Genomic DNA, 13,750 nt, shown 5'->3' with positions numbered 1-13,750 from the left:
CCCCAGTGCCCGTCCCGTGTCCACCCGCCCGCCCCCGAAGTGACCGCCCGCCCCGCCCGCCCGCCCCGCCCGCAGGTGGCCGCGAGGAAGGGGGAGGAGCCGCCGGCGCCCGCGTCCAGCCGCCGCATCCCGGCCTTCTACTTCCCGCGGGGCCGCCCGCTGGACGCGCCCGACGACGTGGACGCCGCCGTGGCCCGCGTGGAGGCCGCCTTCGCCCGCCTGCCCCGCGAGAGGGCCGCGCCCGCGGACATGGGCGCCGTGGCCAAGGTGGGGGGGGGACGGCGGGCGCGCGGGGGAGGGGCGTCCGTCCGTCCGTCCGTCCGTGACGCGCGTCCACCCCCCCGTCCCCCCCCCCCGCAGGCGTGCGGCTGCCCGCTGTACTGGAAGGCGCCCCTGTTCGTGGGCGCCGGGGGCGACCGCGCCGGCTCCGTGTCCGTCCACAAGTTCGTGGCCATGTGGAGGAAGTGAGTGACCGCGGGGGGGCGGGGCCTGGGCGGGTGGGCGGGGCCTCGGAGGTAGTGGGGCGGGGCCCCGGGCGTGCCCGTTGTGAGTGACAGGCGGGGAGGGGGCGGGGCCTCAGGGAACGGGGAGGTGGGCGTGGCCTAGAGTGGCGGGCGGAGCCTCAGGAATGGTGGTTGTGAGTGACAGGTGGGGAGGGGGCGGGGCCTACGCGGGTGGGCGGGGCCTCGGGCATGCCGGCTGTGAGTGACAGGCGGGGAGGGGGCGGGGCCTCAGGGAACAGGGAGGTGGGCGTGGTCGAGGCTGGTGGGGGGAGCCTGTGAAAGAGTGGGCGGGGCCTCTGACATGGAGGGCGTGAGTGACAGGTGGGGAGGGGGCGGGTGCCGAGGTGACCAGGGAGGTGGGCGTGGCCTAGAGTGGTGGGCGGAGCCTCAGGAATGGTGGTTGTGAGTGACAGGTGGGGAGGGGGCGGGACTGAGGTGACCAGGGAGGTGGGCGGGGCCTCAGGAATGGTGGTTGTGAAAGAGTTGGCGGGGTCTGTGACATGGAGGACGTGAGTGACAGGTGGGGAGGGGGCGGGGCCATAGTGACCAGGGAGGTGGGCGTGGCCTAGTCTGGTAGGCGGAGCCTCTTAAAGAGCTGCGGGGTCTCTGACATGGAGGGCGTGAGTGACAGGTGGGGAGGGGGCGGGGCCGTAGTGACCAGGGAGGTGGGCGTGGCCTGGGCTGGTGGGCGGAGTCTCGGAAGTAGTGGGGCGGGGCCTCAGGAATGGTGGTCATGAGTGACAGGCAGGGAGGGGGCGGGGCTTCAGAGAACAGGGAGGTGGGCGTGGCCTAGTCTGGAGGGGGAGCCTGTGAAGGAGTGGGCGGGGCCTCTGACATGGAGGGCGTGAGTGACAGGTGGGGAGGGGGCGGGGCCACGGTGACCAGGGAGGTGGGCGTGGCCTAGAGTGGCGGGCGGAGCCTCAGGAATGGTGGTTGTGAGTGACAGGTGGGGAGGGGGCGGGGCCTAGAGTGGTGGTTGTGAGTGACAGGTGGGGAGGGGGCGGGGCCTAGAGTGGTGGTTGTGAGTGTCAGGTGGGGAGGGGGCGGGGCCGCATTGACCAGGGAGGTGGGCGGGGCCTAGGCTGGTGGGCGGAGCCTCTGAAAGAGACGAGGCCTCAGGAATGGTGGCTGTGAGTGACAGGCAGGGAGGGGGCGGGGCTTCAGGGAACAGAGAGGTGGGCGGGGCCTAGTCTGGTAGGCAGAGCCTCTTAAAGAGAGGCGGGGTCTCTGACATGGAGGGCGTGCGTGACAGGTGGGGAGGGGGCAGGGCCGCAGTGACCAGGAAGGTGGGCGGAGCATAAAGAGTAGGGCGGGACTTCAGGCATTCTGGATATGAGTGACAGGTGATGAGGAGGCGGGGCCTAGGCGGGTGGGCGGAGCCTCTGACGGGCTGGGGCGGGGTCACTGATGTGGAGGGCCTGAGTGACAGGTGGGGAGGGGGCGGGGCCAGAGTGACCAGCGAGGTGGGCGGGGCCAGCGCTGGTGGGTGGAGCTTGAGATTGGAGGACTAGGAGGGGGCAGGTAGGTGGGTGGGCGGGGCCCAGGCTGGTGGGCGGGGCCTCGGATATCCTGAGTGACTGGTACAGCCAGGTGGGCGTGGCCGAGAATGATTGGCAGGTCCAGAGACCAATGGTGGTCGGCGCCTCCAGAAACACCCCCCCACCCCGAGAAGGGGTGAGCTGATTGACGGGCGGGGAGGGTGGGCGTGGCCAAGGCCGGTGGGCGGGGCCTGTGTTCCCTGAAGCACTCGAGTGGGTGGAGACCGCGCAGCCCCCAACACCCAGCGGGCGGCCGCGAGTTCGAATCCCCGCAGGGTCCTGCAGACGTGCCACGACGCGGCGGCCCGGTTCGTGCGCCTGCTCGCCGGCCCCGGGTGCAGCTACCTGGTGCCCGAGGACTTCGTGCCCTTCCTGCAGGTCGGTGTCCCCCTCCCCTCCCCCTCCCCCTCCCCCCCTCCCCCCACTCCCCGCGCGGTCGCCGTGACGACCGGGACCCCACGGCCGCCCGTCTGTCCGTCCCAGGACGTGGTCAACACGCACCCCGGCCTGTCCTTCCTGAGGGAGGCGTCCGAGTTCCACTCGCGGTACATCACCACGGTGAGGGCGCGGGTTCGAATCCGGCACGACCCCCCCCCCACCTCGCCCCCGGGAGGAGGAGGAGGGGGAGGAAGGGGGCGGGTGGGGGAGGGGAGAGGGAGGGTCCGCCGTCGTCGCGGCTGACGGCGGCGGCTGCGGCGGCGCCCCTCCCCCCCGCTCCCCTCCCATCCCCCTCCCCCCTCCCCTCCCCCCCCGCACTTCCCCGCGCAGGTCATCCAGAGGATCTTCTACACCGTGAACAGGTCCTGGTCGGGGCGCGTCACGTGCGCGGAGCTGCGGAACAGCACCTTCCTGCAGGTGGGTGCGGCCCGGGTGCTGGGGAGCTAGGTGCTCCCCCTCGCTTCGTTGGGTGCTGGGGAGCTAGGTGCTCCACCTCGCTTCATTGGGTGCTGGGGAGCTCGGTACTCCCTTCCCAAGAGGGCGGCTTAGTGCTCTGGCGACTGGCGGCGGTGCTGGGGACGGGGTTGTGTGGGTGCTTTGTGCTGAGTACTCCTGCAGGGGTGGCTTTGGCGGTCTGTGGGGAGTGGGGACTTGGTACTCGCCCGTGAGGAGGGTGCTGGAGCTAGGTGCTGCCCTGTGATGGTGGCTGGGGAGCTTAGTCCTCCCCTCAGTTGCGTGATGTGTTCATGGCAGTTTGGGTGCTGAGTAGCTTAGTACTTCAGCCATGTTTTGAGTGCTGGGGATATAGGTGCTCCCATCAGTGGCTGTGGTGCTTGGGGGCTTAGTCCTGCCTTATGGTGATGGTGCTGTGTGCTTGGTTGCTCTTCTTCTCGGGGATATGATGTAATCGTGGCGACCAGAGTTTGGCCACGGTGCTGGGAGCTAAGTGCTCTCTTCTCTGGTGCTTGAGGTTTGGTACTCCCTTCCCAAGAGGGCGGCTTAGTGCTCGGGCGACTGGCGGCGGTGCTGGGGACGGGGTTGTGTGGAGTCGTTGTGCTAAGTACTCCTGCAGGGGTGGCTTTGGCGGTCTGTGGGTAGTGGGGACTTGGTACTCGCCCGTGATGAGGGTGCTGGAGCTAGGTGCTGCCCTGTGATGGTGGCTGGGGAGCTTAGTCCTCCCGTCTGGGGCGTGATGTGTTTATGGCAGTTTGGGTGCTGAGTAGCTTAGTACTTCAGCCATGTTTTGAGTGCTGGGGATATAGGTGCTCCCATCAGTGGCTGTGGTGCTTGGGGGCTTAGTTCTGCCTTATGGTGATGGTGCTGTGTGCTTGGTTGCTCTTCTTCTCGGGGATATGATGTAATCGTGGCGACCAGTGTTTGGCCACGGTGCTGGGAGCTAAGTGCTCTCTTCTCTGGTGCTTGAGGTTTGGTACTCCCTTCCCAAGAGGGCGGCTTAGTGCTCTGGCGACTGGCGGCGGTGCTGGGGACGGGGTTGTGTGGAGTCGTTGTGCTAAGTACTCCTGCAGGGGTGGCTTTGGCGGTCTGTGGGGAGTGGGGACTTGGTACTCGCCCGTGATGAGGGTGCTGGAGCTAGGTGCTGCCCTGTGATGGTGGCTGGGGAGCTTAGTCCTCCCGTCAGGGTCGTGATGTGTTTATGGCAGTTTGGGTGCTGAGTAGCTTAGTACTTCAGCCATGCTTTGAGTGCTGGGGAGATAGGTGCTCCCATCAGTGGTTGTGGTGCTTGGGGGCTTAGTCCTGCCTTATGGTGATGGTGCTGTGTGCTGGGTTGCTCTTCTTCTTGGGGACATGATATAAGCGTGGCCACCTGAGTTTGGCCACAGTGCTGGGAGCTAAGTGCTCTCTTTGGTGCTCGAGCTTGGTACTCCATTGTGAGGGTGGAGTGGGTGCTGAGGAGCACAGTCCGCCCTCATGGTTATCATGCTGGGGTGCTAAGTACCTTTGTTGTTGACGGCCATGGTGCAGTCTTGGGTGCTGGGTTGCTTAGTCTCCCCGACAGTGATGTGATGTGTGTCCAGGTAGGGGCTTGGTGCTCCCTTGTCTGGTGGAGGTGCTTGGAGCTTAGTACCTCCCTTGTGGCTTAACGGCCAGGGTGCTAAAAACTGAACTCAGTGATTGTGGTGCTGAGGTACATTATTGGGTGCTGGGTTGCTTAGTCTCCCCGACAGTGATGTGATGTGTGTCCAGGTAGGGGCTTGGTGCTTCCTTGTCAGGTGGAGGTGCTTGGAGCTTAGTACACCCCTTGTGGTTTGCCACCCGGGGTGTTAAGTACTGCCCTGGGTGATTGTGGTGCTGAGGTACAGTCTTGGGTGCTGGGTTGCTTAGTCTTCTCCGATAGTGATGTGATGTGTGTCCATGTTGGGGTTTGGTGCTCCCTTGTCTGGTGGAGGTGCTTGGAGCTTAGTACTTCCCTTGTGGCTTAACGGCCGGGGTGCTAAAAACTGATCTCGGTGATTGTGGTGCTGAGGTACAGTCTTGGGTGCTGGGTTGCTTAGTCTCCCCCCCACAGTGACGTGATGTGTGTACAGGTAGGGGTTTGGTGCTCCTTTGTCTGGTGAGGGTGCTTGGAGCTTAGTACCCCCCTAGTGATTTGCCAGATGGGGTGCTAAGTACTGCCCTCGGTGATTGTGGTGCTGAGGTACAGTCTTGGGTGCTGGGCTGCTTAGTCTCCCTGACAGTGATGTGATATGTGTCCAGGTAGGGGCTTGGTTCTTCCTTGTCTGGTGGAGGTGCTCACAGTTTAGTACCCCTAGTTTGCTGGCCTTGGGTGCTAGGTACTGCGCTTGGTGATTGTGGTGCTGAGGTACAGTCTTGGGTGCTGGGTTGCTTAGTCTCCCCCCACAGTGACATGATGTGTGTCCAGGTAGGGTTTGTTGCTCCCTTGTCTGGTGGAGGTGCTCGGAGCTTAGTACCCCCCTTGTGGCTTAGCGGCCTGGGGTGCTAGGTACTGCACTCGGTGATTGTGGTGCTGAGGTACAGTCTTGGGTGCTGGGTTGCTTAGTCTCCCCCCACAGTGACATGATGTGTGTCCAGGTAGGGTTTTGGTGCTCCCTTGTCTGCTGGAGGTGCTTGGAGCTTAGTACCCCCTAGTGGTTTGTCAGCTGGGGTGCTAAGTACTGCCCTGGGTGATTGTGGTGCTGATGACGGCACAGTCCTGGCTCCCGATGAGCTTAGTCCTCCCCTCGGGGAAGCAGCGTGGTTGTGTCCAGTGGGGAGGATTCTGACGACGGTGCTGGGAGCTCAGTCCTCCCCCATTTGCGGCTACCGTGCCCGGTGTCGACTGTGCCGGGTGCTGGGGAGCTTGGTGATTGTGGTGCTGATGACGGCACAGCCCTGGGTCCCGATCAGCTTAGCCCTCCCCTCAGGGAAGCAGCATGCTTGTGTCCTTGGGGGGTTTCTGGCCATGGTGCTGGGAGCTCAGTCCTCCCCGGGGGCTGCGCTCGGTGCCGGCTGTGCCAGGTGCTGGGGAGCTCGGTGATTGTGGTGCTGAGTGCAGCGTGGTTGTGTCCAGCGGGTGGTTTCCCGAGACGGTGCTGGGAGCTCAGTACTCCCCAGGTGCTGTGCTGGGTGCTGACTGTGCCGGGTGCTGGGGAGCTCGGTGATTGTGGTGCTGAGTGCAGCGTGGTTGTGTCCTTGGGGGGTTTCTGGCCATGGTGCTGGGAGCTCAGTCCTCCCCCATTTTCGGGTACTGTGCCCGGCGTCGACTGTGCTGGTTGCTGGGGAGCTTGGTGATTGTGGTGCTGATGACGGCACAGCCCTGGGTCCCGATCTGCTTAGTCCTCCCCTCAGGGAAGCAGCATGCTTGTGTCCAGCTGGAGGGTTCCCGACGGTGGTGCTGGGAGCTCAGTCCTCCCCGGGTGCTGCGCTCGGTGCCGGCTGTTCCGGGTGCTGGGGAGCTCGGTGATTGTGGGGCTGAGCGCAGCGTGGTTGTGTCCAGCGGGGGGGGGTTTCCCGACGACGGTGCTGGGAGCTGAGTCCTCCCCGGGTGCTGCGCCGGGCGCCCGCTGTCGGTGCAGAACGTGGCGCTGCTGGAGGAGGAGCCCGACATCAACCAGCTGACCGAGTTCTTCTCGTACGAGCACTTCTACGTCATCTACTGCAAGTTCTGGGAGCTCGACGCCGACCACGACCTGCTCATCGACGCCCGCGACCTCGCCCGCCACGGCGACCACGGTGCGCCCCCGCCCCCGCACCCGCCCCCGCGCCCGCGCCCGCGCCGGGTGCTGTGCGCTCGGTACTCACGCCCGCCTGCCCCTCCCCCGCAGCCATCTCCACCAGGATGATCGACAGGATCTTCTCGGGCGCCGTGACGCGGTGAGTCCCGGCGGGCTGTCCGTCAACCGCCAGCCCCGCCCACTTCCTGTGCTCGTGCCTGAGGTTCCCCTGTCAATCAACTGCATGCCCCGCCCACTTTCTCCGGCCACTTCCTGTCCCCCTCGCTCTCCCAACCCAGATCGGGCTGTCGATCAGCGTGTTGTCCCGCCCCCCCGGGGCTGTCAGTCATCACGAAGCCCCGCCCGCTTCCTGCCTCGCTTCCCGGGTTTGCATTGACGGGGGCTGTCAGTTAACGCTTGGCCCCGCCCCCAGGGCTGTCAGTCAACCGCCAGCCCCGCCCACTTCCTGTGCTCGTGCCTGACGTTCCCCTGTCAATCAACCCCATGCCCCGCCCACTTCCTCTGGCCACTTCCGGTCCCCATGCAACACACAGCCCGGACCGGGGCTGTCGGTCAGCGCGTCGTCCCGCCCCCCCGGGGCTGTCAGTCATCACGAAGCCCCGCCCGCTTCCTGTCTCGCTTTCCGGGTTTGCACTGACGGGGGCTGTCAGTCAACGCTCGGCCCCGCCCACAGAGCTGTCAATCAGCCATGTGCCCGCCTACTTCCTGTGCTCATGCCTGATGTTCCCCTGTCAATCAACCGCATGCCCCGCCCACTTCCTGTGCCATACGCTGACAGGTCCCTCTCACAGGTGTAGCGCAGACGGGGCTGTCAATCAACCGCATGCCCCGCCCACTTCCTGTGCCCCACCCTGACTCGTCCCCCTCACAGGTGTAGCACAGATGGAGCTGTCAGTCAACACTAGGCCCCGCCCCCAGGGCTGTCAATCAGCCACGTGCCCGCCTACTTCCTGTGCTCTTCCCTGAGGTTCCCCTGTCAATCAACCGCATGCCCCGCCCACTTCCTGTGCCTCGCCCTGACTCGTCCCCCTCACAGGTGTAGCACAGACAGGGCTGTCAATCAACCGCATGCCCCGCCCACTTCCTGTGCCCCACCCTGACTCGTCCCCCTCACAGGTGTAGCACAGACAGGGCTGTCAGTCAACCGCATGCCCCGCCCACTCCTGTGCCCCACCCTGACTCGTCCCCCTCACAGGTGTAGCACAGACAGGGCTGTCAGTCAACCGCATGCCCCGCCCACTTCCTGTTCCCCACGCTGACAGGTCCCTCTCACAGGTGCAGCACAGACGGGGCTGTCAGTCAACGCTTGGCCCCGCCCCCAGGGCGGTCAATCAGCCACGTGCCCGCCTACTTCCTGTGCTCATGCCTGAAGTTCCCCTGCCAATCAACTGCATGCCCCGCCCACTTCCTGTGCCTCGCCCTGACTCGTCCCCCTCACAGGTGTAGCACAGACAGGGCTGTCAATCAACCGCATGCCCCGCCCACTTCCTGTGCCCCACCCTGACTCGTCCCCCTCACCGGTGTAGCACAGACAGGGATGTCAATCAACCGCATGCCCCGCCCACTTCCTGTGCCCCACCCTGACTCGTCCCCCTCACAGGTGCAGCTCAGACGGGGCTGTCAGTCAACACTAGGCCCCGCCCCTGGGCTGTCGATCAAAGACATGCCCCGCCCACTTCCTGACTGCTGCTTCCTGCTCGGCCCAGATGCGGCTGTCAATCAACCCCAAGCCCCGCCCACTTCCCCCGTGCGCTCCTCTCTGGAGGTCCCCGCCCCCCACTGGGCTGTCAATCAACATGAGGCCCCGCCTCCGAGGGGTGTCCCCAGCCCCTGTACTGGACGGTGCGGGCTGTCCGTCAGCGGGAGGCCCCGCCCAGTGGGCGTGGCTGACGCGTCCCCTCCCCCCCCCCCCCGCAGGGGCCGCAGGGTGCAGAAGGACGGGAAGATGACGTACGCCGACTTCGTGTGGTTCCTCATCTCCGAGGAGGACAAGAAGACGCCCACCAGGTACTCAGCACCCAGCACCCACCCAGCACCCCGCACCCAGCACCCTCTCTCGGGCACGCAACGTCGCTCTCCCCACGGCGTCCTCCCGAGAGTACTCTGCTCACAGCATCCCACAGTGAGCACCCAGTAAAGAGCACCCTCCTGGTATCACCCAGCTCACAGCACCCTCTCAGTCGCACTAGTTTCCGTGCACGCTTTCGGGAGCACCTAGTTCACAGCACCCCGCCGGTAGTACCCAGATCAAACGTGGCGGGGGCGTCGCGCTCGCAGCACTGTCCTGCAAGAGCCCAGTTTAGGGCCTTTGGGAAGCACCCAGTAAAGAGCACCCTTCTGGTATCACCTAGCTCATAGCACCCTCTCAGTGACACTCGTGTCCATGCACGCTCTCGGGAGCACTCAGTTCACAGCACCCCGACGGTAGTATCCTGTTCAAACTTGGCGGGAGCATCCCACCGGCCCCCCATGCACGCTCTCGGGAGCACCTAGTTCACAGCACCCAGTAAAGAGCACCCTCCTGGTATCACCCAGATCACAGCACCCTCTATGTGACGCTTGTGTCCATGCACGCTCTCGGGAGCACCCAGTTCACAGCACCCCGCCGGTAGTACCCGGTTCAAAGTTGGTGGGAGCGTCCCGCTCGCAGCCCTGTCCTGCAGGAGCCCAGTTTAGGGCTTTCTTTTGGAAGCACCCAGTAAAAAGCACCCTCCAGGTAGCACCCAGCTCCCAGCACCCTCTCAGTGACGCTCGTGTCCATGCACTCTCTTGGGAGCACCTAGTTCACAGCACCCTGCCGGTAGTACCCGTTCAAACATGGTGGGAGCGTCCTGCTGGCAGCACTGTCCTGCCAGAGCCCAGTTTAGGGCCTTCTTTAGGAAGCACCCAGCTCACAGCACCCTCAGTGATACTCGTGTTCATGCATGTTCAAACATGGTGGGAGCATGCCGCCGGCCCCCATGCATGCTCTGGGGAGCACCCAGTTCACAGCACCCCGCCGGTAGTACCCCGTTCAAACATGGCGGGAGCATCCCGCTCGCAGCACTGTCCTGCAAGGGCCCAGTTTAGGGCCTTTAGGAAGCACCCAGTAAAGAGCACCCTCCAGGAAGCGCCCAGCTCCCAGCACCCTCTCAGTGACGCTCGTGTCCATGCACGCTCTCGGGAGCACCTAGTTCACAGCACCCCACTGGTAGTACCCTGTTCAAACATGGCGGGAGCATCCCACCAGCCCCCCATTTATGCTCTCGGGAGCACCCAGTTCACAGCACCCTGCCTGTAGTACCCCGTTCAAACATGGCGGGAGCATGCCGCTCGCAGCCCTGTCCTCCAAGGGCCCGGTTTAGGGCCTTCTTTAGGAAGCACCCAGTAAAGAGCACCCTCCAGGAAGCATCCAGATCACAGCACCCTCTCAGTGACGCTCATGTCCATGCACGCTTTCGGGAGCACCCAGTTCACAGCACCCTGCCGGTAGTACCCCGTTCAAACATGGTGGGCACGTCCCACTCGCAGCACTGTCCTGCCAGATCCCAGTTTAGGGCCTTCTTTAGGAAGCACCCAGTAAATAGCGCCCTCCAGGAAGCACCCAGCTCACAGCACCCTCAGTGATATTTGTCTTCATGCACGCTCTCGGGAGCACCTAGTTCCCAGCACCCCGCTGGTAGTACCGTGTTCAAACATGGCGGGAGCATCCGCTCGCAGCGCTGTCCTGCAGGAGCCCAGTTTAGGGTCTTGTTTAGGAAGCACCCAGTAAAGAGCACCCTCCAGGAAGCACCCAGCTCACAGCACCCTTAGTGATACTCATGTTCATGCACGCTCTCGGGAGTACCTAGTTACAGCACCCTGCCAGTAGTACCCCGTTCAAACATGGCGGGAGCATGCCGCCGGCCCCCCGTGCACGCTCTCGGGAGCACCCAGTTCACAGCACCCCGCCGGTAGTACCCCGTTCAAACATGGCGGGAGCATCCCGCTCGCAGCACTGTCCTGCAAGGGCCCCGTTTAGGGCCTTCTTTAGGAAGCACCCGGTAAAGAGCACCCTCCAGGAAGCACCCAGCTCCCAGCACCCGCAGGGAGCACCGAGTTCCCAGCACCTCCTCGGTGTGGGGGCGGGGGACGCCCCGTACCCAGCACCCTCCCGGGAGCGCCCGGCGGGGTGGGTGACGGGTCGTGTCCCCCGGCCGCAGCATCGAGTACTGGTTCCGCTGCATGGACCTGGACGGGGACGGCGCGCTGTCCATGTTCGAGCTGGAGCACTTCTACGAGGAGCAGAGCCGCCGCCTGGACGCCATGGCCGTCGAGCCGCTGCCCTTCCGCGACTGCCTCTGCCAGATGCTCGACCTCGTCCGGCCGCGCTGCCCAGGTGGGTGTGGGAGGGGGGCGGGGGACGCGCTTCCGGGAAACGCGTTTCCGGGGGGAGCGCTCCTGAGCGTGCGCTTCCTGGGGGGGGGGCGCGGCTCTCGTCTGGGCAGGGGGGGGAGGGGAACGGACCTCCTGAGGGCGCGGCTCCCGGGGGGACCGCCTTCCCGGGAGCGCCGTTTCCAAGGGGGAGCTTACTTCCGGGAAGCACCGTTCCCGGGGGGACGGACTTCCCGGGGACGCTTCCTGTGCTCGGGGACTTCCTGGAGCACTGTTTCCGCGGTGGTGGGCTTCCGGGGAGCACCGTTCCTGGGGGGACGGACTTCCCGGGGACACTTCCTGTGCTCAGGGACTTCCTGGAGCACTGTTTCCAGGGGGGGTGGGCTTCCGGGGAGCACCGTTCCTGGGGGGATGGACTTCCTGGGGACACTTCCTGTGCTCAGGGACGTCCTGGAGCATTATTTCCGGGGGGGTGGGCATCCGGGGAGCACCGTTCCTGGGGGGACGGGCTTCCTGGGAGCACTTCCTGTGCTCAGGGACTTCCTGGAGCACCGTTTCCTGGGGGGGTGGGCTTCCGGGGAGCACCGTTCCTGGGGGGATGGACTTCCCGGGGACACTTCCTGTGCTCAGGGACTTCCTGGAGCACTGTTTCCAGGGGGGTGGGCTTCCGGGGAGCACCGTTCCTGGGGGGACGGGCTTCCTGGGAGCACTTCCTGTGCTCAGGGACTTCCTGGAGCATTGTTTCCGGGGGGGTGGGCTTCCGGGGAGCACCGTTCCTGGGGGAACGGACTTCCCGGGGACACTTCCTGTGCTCAGGGACTTCCTGGAGCACTGTTTCCGGGGGGGGTGGGCTTCCGGGGAGCACCGTTCCTGGGGGATGGACTTCCCGGGGACGCTTCCTGTGCTCAGGGACTTCCTGGAGCACTGTTTCCGGGGGGGGTGAGCTTCCGGGGAGCACCGTTCCTGGGGGGATGGACTTCCCGGGTCACTTCCTGTGCTCAGGGACGTCCTGGAGCATTATTTCCGGGGGGGGTGGGCATCCGGGGAGCACCGTTCCTGGGGGGACGGGCTTCCTGGGAGCACTTCCTGTGCTCAGGGACTTCCTGGAGCACCGTTTCCCGGGGGGTGGGCTTCCGGGGAGCACCGTTCCTGGGGGGATGGACTTCCCGGGGACACTTCCTGTGCTCAGGGACTTCCTGGAGCACTGTTTCCGGGGGGGGTGGGCTTCCGGGGAGCACCGTTCCTGGGGGTATGGACTTCCCGGGGACACTTCCTGTGCTCAGGGACTTCCTGGAGCACCGTTTCCTGGGGGTGGTGGGCTTCTGGGGAGCACCGTTCATGGGGGGATGGACTTCCCGGGGACACTTCCTGTGCTCAGGGACTTCCTGGAGCATTATTTCCGGGGGGGGGTGGGCATCCGGGGAGCACCGTTCCTGGGGGGATGGACTTCCCTGGGACACTTCCTGTGCTCAGGCACTTCCTGGAGCATTATTTCCTGGGGGGTGGGCTTCCGGGGAGCACCGTTCCTGGGGGGATGGGCTTCCCGGGGACACTTCCTGTGCTCAGGGACTTCCTGGAGCATTATTTCCTGGGGGGTGGGCTTCCGGGGAGCACCGTTCCTGGGGGGATGGACTTCCCTGGGACACTTCCTGTGCTCAGGCACTTCCTGGAGCATTATTTCCTGGGGGGTGGGCTTCCGGGGAGCACCGTTCCTGGGGGGATGGGCTTCCCAGGGACACTTCCTGTGCTCAGGGACTTCCTGGAGCACTGTTTCCGGGGGGTTTTGCTTCCGGGGAGCACCGTTCCTGGGGGTATGGACTTCCCGGGGACGCTTCCTGTGCTCAGGGACTTCCTGGAGCACTGTTTCCGGGGGGGTGGGCTTCCGGGGAGCACCATTCCTGGGGGGATGGACTTCCCGGGTCACTTCCTGTGCTCAGGGACTTCCTGGAGCACCGTTTCCTGGGGGTGGTGGGCTTCCGGGGAGCACCGTTCCTGGGTGGATGGACTTCCCGGGGACGCTTCCTGTGCTCAGGGACTTCCTGGAGCACTGTTTCCGGTGGGGTGAGCTTCTGGGGAGCACCGTTCCTGGGGGGATGGACTTCCCGGGGACACTTCCTGTGCTCAGGGACTTCCTGGAGCACTGTTTCCTGGGGGATGGGCTTCCGGGGAGCACCGTTCCTGAAGGATGGACTTCCCGGGGACACTTCCTGTGCTCAGGGACGTCCTGGAGCACCGTTTCCTGGGGGACTGTGCTTCCGGGGAGCACTGTTCCTGGGGGGATAGACATCCCGGGGACACTTTCTGTGCTCAGGGACTTCCTGGAGCACCGTTTCCTGGGGGACGGGCTTCCGGGGAGCACCGTTCCTGGGGGGATGGACTTCCTGGGGACACTTCCTGTGCTCAGGGACTTCCTGGAGCACCGTTTCCTGGGGGATGGGCTTCCGGGGAGCACCATTCCTGGGGGGATGGACTTCCTGGGGACACTTCCTGTGCTCAGGGACTTCCTGGAGCACCGTTTCCTGGGGGGTGGACTTCCTGGGAGCACCATCCCTGGGGGAACTTACCCCCTGGAAGCACCATTTCTAGGTGGGCGGGCTTCTGGGAACACTTCCTGTGCTCAGGGACTTCCTGGGGCACTATTCCTGGGGGGTGGACTACCTGGGAGCACCATTCCTGGGGGGACTGACTTCCTGGGAACACTTCCTGTGCTCAGGGACGTCCTGGA

The 13,750-nt window shown here is 64.8% G+C and overlaps 1 long non-coding RNA gene across 1 annotated transcript; it reads left to right on the top strand.

Annotated features, from left to right (window-relative positions):
- The first annotated feature begins 5,449 nt into the window (after nt 1-5,449).
- Nucleotides 5,450-6,503, top strand: LOC123457605. The gene is made up of 3 exons (XR_006635078.1): nt 5,450-5,470; nt 5,588-5,589; nt 5,689-6,503. It is a non-coding gene; the product is annotated as an uncharacterized LOC123457605 (long non-coding RNA).
- Nucleotides 6,504-13,750: the final 7,247 nt, after the last annotated feature.

Source organism: Jaculus jaculus, unplaced genomic scaffold (genome assembly GCF_020740685.1).
Source record: "Jaculus jaculus isolate mJacJac1 unplaced genomic scaffold, mJacJac1.mat.Y.cur uX1, whole genome shotgun sequence".
Lineage (NCBI taxonomy): Eukaryota > Metazoa > Chordata > Mammalia > Rodentia > Dipodidae > Jaculus > Jaculus jaculus.
The sequence above is the reverse complement of the archived record's forward strand: the minus strand, read 5'-3'. Positions and strand labels throughout refer to the sequence as shown.